This window comes from Pleurodeles waltl, chromosome 3_1 (genome assembly GCF_031143425.1).
Source record: "Pleurodeles waltl isolate 20211129_DDA chromosome 3_1, aPleWal1.hap1.20221129, whole genome shotgun sequence".
Taxonomy (NCBI): domain Eukaryota; kingdom Metazoa; phylum Chordata; class Amphibia; order Caudata; family Salamandridae; genus Pleurodeles; species Pleurodeles waltl.
Genome location: NC_090440.1, coordinates 796,602,859 through 796,618,068, shown reverse-complemented (window position 1 = coordinate 796,618,068; position 15,210 = coordinate 796,602,859). Strand labels below are relative to the sequence as shown.

General features: G+C 43.0%; 1 protein-coding gene across 1 annotated transcript in view; it reads right to left on the bottom strand.

Moving 5' to 3' along the window:
- The window catches only part of DENND2B (DENN domain containing 2B), a 916,594-nt gene extending 913,377 nt beyond the window's left edge, over positions 1–3,217 (bottom strand). Inside the window, exon 1 of the mRNA XM_069223658.1 lies at positions 1,854–3,217. The gene's annotated coding sequence lies outside the window, so the exon portion shown is untranslated. The remainder of the gene's footprint in view (positions 1–1,853) is intronic.
- Between the last annotated feature and the right edge of the window lie 11,993 nt (positions 3,218–15,210).

Below are 15,210 nucleotides of genomic sequence, written 5' to 3'. Positions count from 1 at the left end.
AGAGTTTGTATAGGCTACGGGTCTTCAGGAGGGCACTTTCATGGTGCTTTGCAGAGGTGGTCAGGGCAGAAAAGAGTTTCCTCCAGTAGAATCCTCTAGGTGCAGTGCAGTTATTAAACCTCCTTAATCTCAACTCCATTTGCCACCTCCCACACCTGGGGGACTCCAAGACATTCGTTGGGAGGCCCCTCGGCATAACATCGTTTCATGACGACGGATTTCATGGGTTGTCGAGGCTCTTGCTTACTGCTGCTGCCCACAGCCCAAGATGGGCCACCAGAGTTTTGTAGGAAGAAAATCCTATCATCCTCTTTCTGAAAGTCAAATCCTCTTCCGTGCTCGTCCGGGTAGAGTCCAATGTTACAGTGTTTGTGGTCTGACTGACCTACCTCCCCCCCCCTTCTAGCTGTAGACTGGCTGTGTAAGTTATACTACATAAGTACCCCTTGAAGGTCATGTTGTTTTAACAACCTCAGACAACACACTGAGGGCCTCCCTTTCAACTGGGCAAGACAACAAGCCTACATTTAACGTTACTCACTCTCATTAACTCCGCCGGGCAGAGAAATTATGTAGTTTGAGTGGAAGTCCGAGGTGCCGCAAAGGAATGTGGAATTACGGGTGATTTGATAATTCAAGGTCCAATATGCCCAACAATGTCTTATCCTTCCCCAGGGGTTTCGGGCTGTTTTGGACAGCCGAAAGCTCAGGGGGAACAGGACAGGTCTGCTGTGTTTCTGCAGGCCCAGTAACTTCTGTCACTGGGGCCACAGGAAGTTGCAGGCCTCTTGGGCTGAAGGCCTGGATGGCGCAGCTGCACATTAGGACACGTGCGCGTGACAGAGCCCTCGTGGGAAGCTGCAGTCACGGCCCGGCCTAGCAGCAATCTGCACACTCGGTTTCATCCACAACTGGAGAGCCACTCTCCGTGTGAATAAACCCCTTCCCTCTTCTCCCTCTGAGAAAGGGACGTGGAGGGCAGTTTGAGACACCACTCCCTCACCGACACCCAGTGGGTGTAGAGCTAAAAGTAGTAATGCGGGAATGCGAGAGAAGGCATTAGCAATGCTTGACATCCATGAAGCTGTGAGTCTAAGAAATGCCACCCACAGGGACGAAATGCCAGATTCCCATTACCAATCCACACTAGTGACTGCCAGATATCTGGCCACCCGCTGGATTATCTAAGAAATGACAAGTACAGATCTGGTGCTTTGTCTAAAAGCTGTGCGTGAGCCCTCCGCCCTCCCCTTTCACCTCCAGGCAAGGTCGGGCTGGCCATTCTGCAGCCTGGCGTTGTTCCAGTGGACTGTGGGTTAGGGGTCTGTTCCCATGGGAGGATGGGCCGCCATGGCCTATCGAAGCACCCGTGGCTCCTTTTTTAGCGGCTGCCTCCTAGAAAGTGTGGCTGGTTTGAACATTTTTGCCAGGTTTGACCTTGGCAACCAGACTGGTCCTTCCTCAAGGCTACATGCAAGTCTGTAATCAAGTCAGCGGACAATTAAATTACCATTCCCGGCGGTCTTTGTGGAACCAGTCAACAAGTGAACTCACAAGCTAGCTCAAACTTCAGTGCTGTGCAAGATGGGCTCAAACTGTGACAAATTCACCACTCTTAACAGTCAGACTAGGCATAAATATAGATGCAGCAAAACAAAAAGAGCATCCGATGAATTTACACAGAATTTGTGAAAAGGGGGTATTGTCTCAAATTTAGATGCTTAGTTAGACTCGAGATACAAAAAAGGACTACGTGTCGTAGCTAGGCAATGAGGCACCACTACAGACTCTTTCATTAGCTTGTGCACAACTGAGGGTACCATGCAAAGCTGCAGTGCCTCGCGCAGTCTTACCGGGTGCCTTCCTGAAGGGAGCGGACCAGCGGAGCACCGCCTCCTACTGCCGAGAGCAGCCAGTGAACAAGCCCTGTGCCGAGAGCGCCTTGTGCACAAGTCTGGTGGGGAGAAAGTCTGTGCGCGAGTCCAGCTGCTAAGAGGAGTCCGAACACAAGTCCTGGCTCAGAGCGCAGCCAGTGCACCAACAACGGAGAAGAGAGCAGCCCCTGCACAAGTACTTGCTCCAAGAGCAGCCTGTGCACTAATCTTATGGATAAGAACTGTCTGATCACAAGCCTTAGTGCAAGGGGGTCCAAGTCCTGATGTCGAGGGAACCCTGTGCACAAATCCTGCTTCTGAGAACTATCACGCACAAGCACCAGTGCCAGGGGACATTTTGGCCCGGGCGCAGCCGGGTTACAAGTGATGCCTTTGGAAGAAGAGTGTGCACGAGCCCTTCTGGTGTCACTGGCCTAAGTAAACGCCCAACAGAGAGTCCGGCATACGCTGCTGGTGCGCAGAACAGCCTGTGCACAATTCCTAGTACTGGTGGCAGCCTGAATATAGTTTTGCTCTTAAGAGAAGCCTTGCACAACTCCTGTGTAGCGCAATCTGTGAGTAAATCCTTGGACTAACAGCAGTCCTGGTGATGAGCGAAGTTTATCAACTGCACGATGTTGCTGTTGGAAGAAGCATGCACAGCATTTCTGGCGCCGTCAGCAGCCTGGGCACAAACTCCTCGTGTGACTTGAGAGCAGCCCGTGTACAAATCCTGGTGGCGAAAAGAACCTGTATGCAAATCCTGGTGCCGAGAGTAACCTGCGCTCCAGCCCCTTTGTCGTTCTGAGGAATTCCTCACCGCAATCCTTGGCGCTGAGAGCAGTCTGTGTACAAATCCTGGTGCAAGGTTCACCCTGTGCACAAGTCCCTGTAGTGTGAGCCTGTGAGCTGCCTCCGTGCAAATCCTGGCGAGGAGAGGAGCCTGTGCGCAAGCCTTTTTGTTGTCTCGAGGGAGTCCAGACCACAATCCTTGGTGCTGAGAGCAGTCTGCACACAAATCTTGGTGCAAAGTTCAGTCTGTGCACAAGTCCCTGTAGTGTGACCTATAAACTGCGTGTGCGCAAAGGCTGGTGACGAGACCTCTCCTGTGTAGAAGGCCTTTCTTGAGAGAATCCACACCACTATACCTGGTGTTGAGATCAGCTTGTGCGAAATCCCTCGTGCTTTATTTGCCTTTACACAAATCGTGAGGCAGATATGATCCTGAACATACGTTTCTGCGCTGAGGAAAGCCTGCTGTTTCCCCGCAGGACCCCGTGAAGGAGACAGGCTGTTCCTCAGAAGCAGCGTCCCCTCCTCACAGCCGGCCGCTTTCAGCTCGCGCTGAGCTCCGTGCCTGAAACTAATTTTTGGAGGCTGAAAAAAAATGCTAACACAGGAAGTGGAGAAGGGCAGTCTCCGGGAGATGAATGTGAAATAGTAAACCAAGTTGTCGGAGGGGCGGGAGGGATTTGGGAAACAAGTAGCTCTCCCAGTGAGACTTTGACCAAGTGACAAAGGGGTCCCAGCTATGCAATGACACTCACGAACACGAGCATCTGCGGGATCACATCTGTGCATTACTTGTAAGAGTGAAAAAGCCCCCGGCTAGTCGCGATCTCATGCAGACAACTCTTTAAACTGGCTCGTCTCGCATGCACCACGGGTTGCATCTCTTGCAACACCGAGCAGACAATAGAAAACAGATGCTCGGAGCGGAGCGCGCAGACCAGCTTGGATTGGAAACATGCGCACCGCGTAACCGTGAAAAAGAATCACTACTTCCTGTCATTTCCACAGGTTGTGGCGTCTGTGGGGGGTGTTTGGTGGGGCCGGTGTCCCACCTGTAAATGTTTTGACGCCCCCGTTTGCCCCACCAAGGGCGTCAGCCAGAAAAAAACAGAGGCTGCCCTCCCAGCCTCGCAACAGCACCGTTGTAACCGTTTCGCGTCACTTACTGTTGCATCCCCGAAGCGTATTTGTTTTTCAGGATGGAGTATTTCTGAAGTGTTTTTTAATGGCGCATATTATGTATATAGGCCCGTATTTATACTTTTTTTGCGCCGCATTTGCGTCGTTTTTTGACGCAAAAACGGCGCAAACCTGCAAAATACCATTGTATTTTGTAGGTTTGCGCCGTTTTGCGTCGAAAAGCGGCGCAAATGCGGCGCTAAAAAAAGTATAAATACGACCATAGTGCGTAGCACGAAGAGGAGTAGATTAATGAAGCTGTGTGAGTTCATGTTGCGGGTGGGCCACCTTTGAACATTTTTCACAGTGCCTGTCAGTGGGTCATAAAAGAGTATGGAACACTTGCTCATTCATTCCTTGGCCTCTTTGCAGAGCGCATAAAGCATGTCAGGAGGGCCAATTTTAATTGTTATTATACATGGCAGAGTGAAAGATGAAGCTGCAGAGGAAAGGAACAAGGAGTAAGATATGCAGATTGTTTCAGAAAGATATGAGAAGAAAAAGAGTGTTACAAAGAGACTGCGGAAGAGAGTGGTGTGAAGAGGCAAACAGGACTGACTGACACTCTGAAGACCTTGCCCCTTCCGCAGACCATAGTAATGTTTGACGCACAGTCTGATTAAACGTTTAATATATATATATATACACATACACACACACGTTTGCACAATCTTCAAGATCATCCATGTTTAGTGGCTCCACCACTTTTATCTGTGGCCCCTGGTAAGCAACGCCCCCAGAAATGACTTCTACCGACGCCACCGGCACAGCGTCGCTACTCTTGGTGCACGCGGTGCCAATCGCACAAAGACTAAGAGGCAGGCAGAGCAGAATGAATGAAATGGACGCCAAACCAATTCAGCCAAGAGAGGACCTAAGGAAAACTGATTTCAATGGCAAATAACCGCAAAGCACGATCTCAAAATTCAGTCCTAATCGCAAATCAGTGAAACAGTCCATAACATTGCTTCCATGTGATGAACTGGCACAGCCCTGGCACAGCTCTTAACTTGTCACAGGTGTCCTGTGGACATTTTGCCGAGATTGCTCTGGCAGAGATGAAGCTGCCTTTGAAAATCATCGGATGTTGTAAATGCTCTGGACAGACACACCCACGAAGTTATGTTTCTCTGCAAAATGACGGGCAAGCCCTCCAAACCAGTCTGTTGACAGCTGCGGTAGGGGAGATTCGTATTATACAGCGCCAAGACCGTTTATGTTGGTAATAGCCAGTGTACTGACAGCAAGAGACAGAGGGAGATTTGGTTATTTCATTGGACACAGCAAAAAGAGATGCTAGACTAAACTTCTTGATATACGATTATGTGAAGAATTTCCACCCCTGCAATAGGCTTTTCTATTACCCATGTACCTTTGGTTTGGTGTCTTGTAAAACTTGGTATTTTGCTTCCAGCAGATCATGCAGTCAGGATTTTACCGTCAGTTTTGGAGGTGAATTGTTACTGTGTAGCTTTGTTGTGCTATTTCTGCATTTGCCAAGGTCCCTGGAATAACACGAGCAACAAATGAGTCATTTAGCAAACGTGCAAGTATAGCAGTATAAACAAGATGGCTCTAACTCCAGCAGTCTCCCAGCTACTGGGCTTCGCTCACTAGTCACTAGACAAGAGATGGAGGCTCACTCAGCAACCGCAGCTCCTTCTGCCCAAGTCTTTACACATCACAGACCCCTTTGCCCCGAGGCACTATCTTTCAACCATCACTTTCATCCCCCTCCCCTCATATTTTACCACAAGAACCATCACTACATTTGACACAAGGTGCCCCACATGCAGCAACACAAGGAACAAAAATGAAGTCGGAAGTGTAGCCATGTAGTTTCCTTGTTTGATTTCACAAATCATAGTTACATTTTCAAGACAAGAGAGACAACAAGCAAACTAACGGCGTATCGACGACCCTACGGGGAGTAACTTTAAGAGAATGAAAACATATGTGTCTATCCAATAGTTCTCATAGAGCAAAATCAACACCATTAGAATGAGCATGACATCCTCGTGCAAATCCACAAGTACATGACACATATGGAATTAAAGCAATTTGCAGGATGTCAAAGATCGAGATACATACATAGGAAAGAAAAATAAAAGAAATAAAAGTGCTAAGAAAATAAAAATAAAAAATAAACTGAGAATTATAGCCATAGGAGCAGCAATAAGGAGTATCTGACATCAAGCAGACACAGACCAGTCATTCAAGGACATTGAAGTCATGGAGGTTGGACCTTCTTTCAATAACTATGAGGTTTGTCTCATTAGAGCCCATTACTAGAAATTAGATCAGATTTTTTGAATGCAATATTATAAGCACTTCTTCTACACCATAACCATGGCTGTGATGTATGAACTGAGACCTTCAGAGCAAACTTACACTTTTCAGAAGCATCTTGACCCCAATAGGGAAGAAAAGACCCATACGGGACACATCAAGTGGGTTGACAAATTGGCAGGAGAGATCCTATGTGCCAATACTTTGGTCTCCTGGAGACAAGTCCAGCACTTATCAGATCCTATCAAGCTTAATTTGCAGACCCTCATGGGAGTCCAGTTTAGTCTAGGTAGTAGCCAGTAACATGCCGAGGCCAAATGAGGGGAGAATTTACTCGAGAAAAGCTCCAGATAAGTTTCCACCTATCATATGGAAAAGAGGTAGCTGGAGTGGCTTCCCACTCCCTAGCCCAACTCTCTCATGTCCTATGTTCTGAGGATGCCGCAGATTTTGTAAACCAAAATGGCATTGTCATTGCAACAAGACATGCTTTCCTGAATATCTAGATGTGCGGCAATAGCAGGGTTTTGTTAAGTGGCACTTAATGCGACGAAATGGTACCCTCATGAGACAAGCTCAAGGAAGGCAAATGCTGAAAAATGTGATGTGATGCTTCAAATGGTGACTTTTCACATTGTGTCCTGTCCTTGCTGTTAGATTCTAAACATCCAACACTGTCTTGCGAAACATTGTGGCATACCATTTGGTCAGTGTTTCCTTTAGGACTAACGCAAGTGTTACCCTATGTTTTGTATATTGTCTACGATTTTTACTGTCTCTTATCTTTCTGTGTTTCTTTGTACATTTTTTATGTCATAGGGTTACCTACTTTTAATGTGATTTGCTACTTCACAAACTGTTGCTCATATTAATACATTAAACATAAGCAAACATTCATGCAAAATACATCTTCAAATTACAAGACATAGTTTACCAAATTTCAAGAAAATCTTAAGGAAAGAGGACCTAAAATATAAGAAAACAAAAGATAGAAAAAGAGAAGAACAAATAAAGCCAGACTTTTGGTCTAAACAATATATTGCAATGGAGATAACTAAATGTTACCACTACAAAAAGCAAAGAAGAAACAGTAATATCCATTCCTTTGTTGTGAAATTAATGATCACACAGACCAACAACGGATTTCTAATTAATCAACATTTATATAAATAGCTAATAACATTAAAACCACAGATAATTTACAATCAAATGTATTTAATTAAATCTTTAATCCTGTGGACTTTTAAATTAGATGATCAAACTTCAAAACAACAGTTATTGGTAGAATTTTAGAGAGAGTAGTTCAAATTAATTAAAAAAATTGTTATTCTCTAATTGTATTTGTTGGTCAGACCTGACTCGAGCCAGTATCAACATCATAGCTTCTTATGCTCCTTACCTGTGAATGACCTTTATTGTAAACGGTTTCTCCCCATTAATCATTAATCATTTATTTCTGAAAGGTGATTTTTAGGTCAAGCCTACCAGAAAGCACAGCTCTCTAAGTGCAGAAGACATATTGTAAGCTTGCCAAGAACCGAAAGGGACTGGAGCCCATCCATTTCTTACAATTGTTTGGCTTTACTGTCATTCTTGTTTGCCACCTTCTTATTTGATGGCTTACCTTCTCAATTTTGTGACTCTTCCTCCCCTGGAACATTGGCAATTTACTTTTGTTCTTCCCTGATCACTTTTAGGAAACTATTTTTTGTTTTGTTTTACGCACTTCATAAGCGTTAATATGTTTTCTGGTTGTTTCCATCATGTGCTTCTGTTACCCACTCCATGCTCTGTTTTAGTCTCTTTCACCCGCATGCTTCTCCTGCACTCCTTCCATGATGCACTCACTTTCATGTGCTTCTTTCTCCCACTCGCTTCTTCACCCTTGTGCTTGTCCCAACAGCTCCATATTGATCTCTCGTGCCCATTTGCCTTCCTTCCCCTATGTGCTCCACGTTTCTTTTTCTCTCTCATGCACTCATTTGATTTACACCACCCTTCCATATTGCTTTCCCCACCATCCTCCCCTGTGGCTTCTGCCTCTTAACACCTGTGATGCTTCCACCCCCTTTGATTTTACTAACCCGCTTTCAAAAACCACCTTTGAGCATATTATTCAAGCAGTCCAACTCATCTAAGTAAATAAAAAGGTAAAGAAACGCCTGCATCATTCTGAAGGTGCATGCATGCTTGGTGAACACACCTACAAAGTGACATGGGCTGCCACAGCATAGGCTGATTTTTTTGCTCTCCTTTTGACATGTTGCACGACATTGGGGGTGTCAATGCTTGTTACAATTTGGTGAAAAGTGAAAGGAGGCTACTGAGGCTTTGAAACAGAATTGACATTCCACAGAAAAGAGGAGATATGACAAATAAAATAATCTTAAGAGACATCAAACATCTGGCAGCTCACAGGAAGAAGAGAAGAAAAGAAGACCAATTTTTGGACACACAGGAGCCGCAGTGACTATTCATTAAAGTGTTCCAAAAAGTCCTCACGTCAGCTATCCACTCATATGGATGAGAAGAAACCAGTTAGTGGGTGCTGAGAGAAAGTGTTGCTGTACAGGCCGGTAATTGTGCATGAACGGAAATTATATGAACTCTAATTTGATATTTACCTTGCCAGCTTGGACAATATAAAAATCTTTGCAAATGTTTTAAGCTACTGGATTTTATTTTAGCTGTTCAGCAAAAAGACTATCTGCTTGTGGATGGTGCTTGTTTTCCCAGAGCACAACGTCTGGTTCAGCTGCATGTAACATTTCTAAGTCATGACTACTAGACAGTGAATGTACTTTCTGTTAAAAGGCATTTTGTGGCTTACCAAGAACATAGAGGGGCTTCTAGCCTGCCCACTGCTTATCATTTTTTGGCTTTCCTTGTCACTTTCATTTGCCTGCTTCTTATTTATGTCCCAGCTTGTCAATCTTTTTTGTCCCTCCCACGGAGTATTGTCTCTTCACAATCTCTTTGATTGGCTGGCATTACTGCTTCCCACTGCTTTCTTTTCAAGCACTACTTTTTTAATTTGCGTGAAGCACTCCGGTGGTGTGTGTTTGTAAGCTATTGCCCTTGTGTAATTCTTCCCCTCTGAACTCTGTGTTGCTCTCTGCTGCCAGGCTGCTTCTCCCTGCCCTCCTTCCTCTTGTACTTTCCAGTGTACTTACTTACTTACTTACTTATGCCTACTACTCCACCTGGGGTATAGACCATCAACCAGGACTCTCCAGCCATCTCTGTCATGGGCTTTTCTTTCAATCTGCCTCCAGGTGTAGACCATCTACTTACAGTCAACCTCAAGGCCTCGATGCCAGGTTTTTCTTGACCTTCCTCTTTTTCTTTTCCCTTGAGAGTTCCAGGTGATTGATCAGATTTGTGGCTTCCAGTGATCTCTGGCTTTCACCACAAGACTTCACAGCTCTTTGTGAAGGAGATTCCTCCCTCCCCAAGGCCGGGATGTCTTTTGGTCTTTTGGAAGATGTTTCAGTAGCTAGGATTTTCTACATGCTGGGTAGCTAGCCCACGCATAACCCTCCTACTTTCGCAGCTGATCTTAGTGGAGTTTCTTGCCAGTGTGCATCTCCTTATTGCTTCTCCCAACATGCTCCCTCCATGTTGCTTTCCCTCAACCAGCCTTCCCCCAGTTCCTTCTCCTTCCCTGTTAGACCTCCTCCCTGTTGCTTTTGTGTCCACTCCCATGTTGCTTCGCCATTGCCTCCCTCCATTTTGATTCACCGTTTGCCCCACACCCTCCCCTGTGGTGCTTCGCTGTTCCTCCCACCCCGTGTTGCTTCTGCTTCCATGTGAGTTTGCTTTAAAAAAAACAAAAGTTAGCGATCCAACTCGAATTGGTAACTAAAAAGAAAAAAGCACCTTTGTCATTTAGTAGTAGCTTGTATGCATAGTGCACATGCCTACAACATGGGTGGCCACATCAAAGGCTTTTCTTTGTTTAACTCTTAACTTCAGCCACACTGTACAGAATCACGGATGCTGTGCAGCATGGCTAAAACCGGTTGGCAAAGTCAAATGTTCACAAAGGCCAGTAGGTCTTGCTATTGGCTTTGTCAATGCTTATTGCTACTGTCATTGAAGTTTTTTTTTGCCCCATATCAGTGAAGTCAGAGTCCACAACAGGTATCATTATCAGAGAAGATGGTATTTACAAAAATAAAGAACTCTTAGAGGCATACTATAGGATGGAATAATTATAGCAAACATTGTTAGTGACTACAGCTTTTATTCAACACACAGCAGTGCATACTGTGGTAGGTGCGGTAATCTGATTACTGGCTATTACAAAAGAAGCATTCATGCACATTTGTCTTTAACTGCAGCATGGTCATGCACCTGTAGTGATGGTTCTTTTTTTAAGCACATAATCATCAAAATTTGTCATTATTTTATCTCTTAAGTTGCAAGGTGGCTCCAGCTCGCTTTAAGGTATGCACATGCTAGTGAAAAGATTGTTTCAGTTAAAAGTCTCAGTTTGCCATCAACAGGGAAAAAAAAAACGCTTCCTATTTTGCTCTCAGGTCAATGGATCTTTTAGGTTTATGGAAATTATTCAGGAGCTGTACATCATAATAAATTAATATAACATTTCTAGTCTATTTCAGTCAATAAAGAGAGTTTGGTATGAGTTAAACAGTTTTATTATTCAAATCTTTTTAGTAGTTCCTCTTTATTAGATCCATCATATGCATTTATCAGTCTCATTTATTAGAGGGTTGTTAGAAAACAATAATCAAATGAATAATCCATAAATCATAATAAATGCATTAAGCACATTCCATAAAGGAAAGAATCCCTATTCTAAGAATGAGAAGTAAACAGTGTCAGTACAGAAACCCATAAAGAGTTCTGAATTCGAGAGAACTCATAAAGCATAAAGCTTCAGCATTAAAGGTCAGCTGAATAAGTCAATAATCAATCAAAGCAGAACTTCTCATGAAGAGAGATTGAAGAAACTCAATAGAGTCTCTAAGCAACGTGCTACCACAAGAATGATATGGACCACAGGGAAAAGAAGGGCGTGGAATGGAATGAGGATAAGTGAGGAAACCTACTCTAGGAACACACACTGTTATAGACAGACAAAATCAATGTTTCAACTTCATGTTGCTTCTTCTTTCTTCAGTTGACCAATCAGCTTTCAATGCACCCATTGGAACTTTTTCACTCCCTGTCCTCTAACCGGAACACCATATACATCAGACAGCAACGTCTAAGACCGAAACTATGTCTTATTGGGCAACTATTTTGTCTAAGTTCTAAAGATTCATCCTCTGATTCCAGAGTACATTGCAGTATGTGAACTTTTGTATCCCACCTCCTAAATAATGAGTCTATTCATGAGCTAGCAGTGGTCTTTTTAAAAGTAGATTTAATTGGGTGGCTGAAGCACTCTTGGTTCATTGATGTGTATAATGCTGTTGCTCTGTTTAATTGTGTGCACTAGGGTATTCCCTTCTGATGCTGGGGTATGACTCAATATAACACTGCGCTTCCCACGACAGGGAAAGCGTCCCCTAGTTGCACCACTTTGATCCTCACAATGGGATATAATTAAGCTCATCAGTTTAAACAAAAATTGTTCCAAAATTACTCTTCACTTTTTAGAAGTACAAACATCTGTAAAAATGAGCAGAAAAACATTTTGAGCAACAACCATTCATTGTTGAAAAACAAGTCTTTCAAAGGTTCAGTTTCAAGCTTTGGGCAGATTATACAATTTCTTAGCTTAGTTAACTATAACATGTTAGTGTTTCAGTCTTCCGGGCCTAGCACTTTTAAGTATGGTTGCCTACTACAATTTTGAATTTAGCATACATTTTAGACATAATTTAAGCTTTATTTCTCGACATTTGTAAGAACGACCCTTCACACATATAGTGGCTCGCGGACATAAAGACTGAAAACAAATTTCATTGGTATGGTACCAAAATATCTTTGCCTTTAAAAAAAAGACTGTGTTCTAAATATCGTTGCCAAAAATATCACTGAAGTTAATAACAAAAAATCTACTCCCAGTGGAGATATATATTCGTAAATTATATTAAAACCATAATATTTTGGTCAGCGGATATTAAGACATCCATATTCTAACATACAACCACTTTAATGTAGTTCATTCAAAAGTGTCCACAGCACAAAAAAATCATACTTTGCATCTGGCTTATATCACAGCATGGGTTCCTTTCATTTTGACCTCTGTCCAGGAGGGAGCAGGGAGTCTGTTGCTTGAGTACGTTCCGAGCCCTGTGTGATCAGATGGCATGTTTTTGTCTAGGCCAATGGTCGTTTCCAGGTCCTGCACTGTTGCATTATCTCTGTAATAGTTGGTGTTGGATTGTGCTGTCGGACGGCACTTACAGGAGGTCCATAGCCATGAAGTGCTGAGAAGAACCATGTCAACTTTGTCCCGGTTGAGTCACACTTTGTTCGAGAAGAAAACAATTAATGTTGCCCTGACTGATTAGAATTTTCACAACATTCTTCCAACAAATGATTTGCCAGAACCTTTCATTGTAGAACATTTTGGTATTTTGTCCATTTTATTTAAGCATCATCCTGAGGGAGTGATTGGTTCACTCCCTCAAGGTAAGGTTACAGAAGTTACGTAGCAGGTAGAAGCAACAAGATTTGGAAAAGCGAATAGGTCTTGCGTTGACCTCTAGCCTTTCAGTAATTCTTGTTTTGTGTTGTCATAGTTTCATTATTCAGCAAGCTGCGGGATGGTCATCAATCTAAAAAAAAATGACTAAAAACTAAAATGGTTTTGGTCTCAAAACAACTCACATTACCATAATATTCCCTGGCACTGAAGGGAACTACTTTGTGTGGATGTGCTCATTGTGAAAGAGCAAAATGCAGCCACTCAAGGAGAAGTTAACCTGTGGTTGAAGTAAGCTGATCCACTGCCCAATGCTGTATGCTGTAGTGGGCCTAAGCAAATATGAATGACACCTCAGTCAAATGGATGAAGAGAGGTGGGTCAAAACCCCTTTAAGTAAGTATATTATACATTTAATGTTAGTAAAATCTAAATGTCTTGGATGATGCCAGACCAAAAAGGGTTTTGCTTGTCTGTGCAAGTGACAAAACATGTGAGAAATTGCACATGTTCCATTTATGGGATGAATAGCCACCCCTATATCTCCCACTTTCACACTGTGCCAGTATAAGGTTTCAAAGTATTTTACTTCCTTACGCTTATCTTCAATAGCTTATTTGGTAATAGTACAGGGCAAACTGGCGATTCATACCAACTACATGTCCAAGTGATGCACTGGCAGTTTTTCTACGCACTAACTCACATGAAATATCCATATGTCATTTTGTTTGTGATGTCACAGTTGATGTCATGTGTGCCCTGTCAATGTGAGTAAGAAAATTCAGATCCCGTATACTTTGTTGTCCTTATTCAAATATTCATACACTAATGGCTACCTTGTATCCATGAGATGGTGCCACAGTCAAGCATGTCCATATATCTTGAAACTTCTGACCATGTGTACAACCCAATGAAGGCTTTCACTTTCATTTACCACATGTATATCTTGAAGAGCCATGCTAGGATATTCACGTCGCAGTGTGAGTGCACTATTGCTTCTAATTTGTTACTGATTAAAGTTTTACTTATCCTTAATTGTCTTTGCGCATGATTTATACTTTAACACAGACCTCTTTTTGTCTAAAATCACGATGCTTTGCTTCGCACTAATTTTAATTTTAGTGTATTCTCAATCTGAGTGTTATGCATTTAATGTATCATAGATTAACATGAATCTCCTCTTGTATATTTGTTACAACATCAGCAACATGGAAACTAGACCGTTCAACATTACTACTACTGATTTAATGTGTGATGCCATCTGTAACTTTAGCTGAGGTGATCACTCATGAACTGGGGTCAAGGGTCTGATTGTGATGCTAATCATAACTAGAAAACTTCACTACTTTCTTGACTGAAAATTACACCCATAACTTAAGTGTAACTGATTTGCCATTGGATTTCAGAGGTGTTTTTAAACAAATGTTAGTCTTATCACCTAAGATACCCATAACGTCCCCTCAACAAAGATTTTTCAGGGATTTTCTTTTACAGTATCCTGCATCTAACATCCATGTTGATGTAATTCACGGTGAGTAGTCTTTGGGCAAGTGCAGCTGAGACTGGAGACTTGGCCTGGCTGTCGGACAAAGACTGTGCCAGTGAACCAAATGAATAGGGCCTTCAGCATACACAGAAGGCACAGTTTTCCCACTAAACTAGCTGCACATAACCTATGTGGACTCACAGCCAAAATGGCCTTTAACCATGCAAAGTTGCAATGTGAATATATGTTTAAACAAATCAGGTTTTTCAAATAAATATATATACATGACTACAACTTAAAAAAATGTGGCTCAGTGAATTGAACACAAAAGTTTAGCTTGTGTACTCTGTGAAGCCATGGGGGGTTTGGAGAAACCTATGATGTAAACATGGTTTCTATTGTTTTGGGGCCATTACCCATCCTTCTGGGACCCTAGAAATCCTCTCTGAGGTCAATGAATGCTCCCCTGCCCCCTTATGCCACCAGACACTTTTATTCAGGATGCTGGCGTTGTTCCTGGCATACTGCAATGGACATTGCCACGAAATAATTTATTTTTAGCGAGTCAATATGACCATTTGAGGTTCTTCCAACGATCTGTGGATTACGACTAGAACAAATAGAAAAAGTGTTCTCTAGTCCAATTGGCAGAAATATTTTTTTGCATTTGGACCTGCATATCCTCCATGATTCAAAACTGCAGAGGATCCACAAGGGATAACAAACAAAATACACCTTCTTAGTCTGCCAAACACCTTTTGTAATGCAAATATTTTAAAAATCGAGGTTAAGTAGATAAGGGTGAGATAATGCTAAAGAAGTGTTGTATTGCGACCTCCAGTAAGCCCTTAACTTTAATCTTCTTAAATCATGAGGGTAGTAAAGGCACCATTTCCCAGACACAACCTTGATATTTCTAGGACAATTAAATAGAAGTGAAGTGCAGAGTTAGGTGCCACAAAACAATA